Raw genomic sequence first — 739 nt, forward strand, 5'->3', positions numbered from 1 at the left:
TGTGCCTTAGGTATGGGAGATGTTTTATGGATGAATCCATTAGGACTTGGCTCCACAGCTCTGCATTTTGATGGATTGTGATTCTTTTGTATGGATTGTCTCCTTCTGTTGCAAAGAGAAATTCTTTTGATGAGTTAGGATCTATATTTACTTGTGGTTACAAGAACAAATATCTAGAATGTAGTTAGGGATTAAGCTGGTTAAGAAAACTGTTAGTCGTAGGTTCTCATCTATGAGGTCACTAGCCCTGGGTACTTGGCTAGGCTTTCAGTACTAGGCGTGTTCTTCCTACTGTCGATGAGTTGTAAGTCCAACTAGAGAAAAGTTGGTTACTACCAAGGTATTTGTACCACTACTGCGCCCTTAAGATAAGTGTTGGTCCAAGTTGGCACACTGCTGGTCCAAGTTGGATAGGACTGTTTATCACTTCTATTTGGAAGCTTGCCTGTGTCATGTCATGTCATTGGGGGTACAAAATCCTGACTTCAGAGAGGAGGCTTTCGGGTCAGTTCTAGTTCAGTGGCCTCTGAACTCGTTCTCGTTCTGGGAACTGTCTGAATTGCATATTTTCAGCAATAGGGACATGCCTTGTACCTCTGGGAGCAACCAAATTTATTCATAAATATTGTTAGTGAGTTAAAATGTTCTAGCAGATCTTTATATATCTACATAGACATATATGTAATCAATCATATGACCTTATCTACATGTAAGAAATAAATTACATTCTTAGGAGGTC

This window comes from Mastomys coucha, unplaced genomic scaffold (assembly GCF_008632895.1).
Source record: "Mastomys coucha isolate ucsf_1 unplaced genomic scaffold, UCSF_Mcou_1 pScaffold16, whole genome shotgun sequence".
In the NCBI taxonomy this organism is placed as follows: Eukaryota; Metazoa; Chordata; class Mammalia; order Rodentia; family Muridae; genus Mastomys; species Mastomys coucha.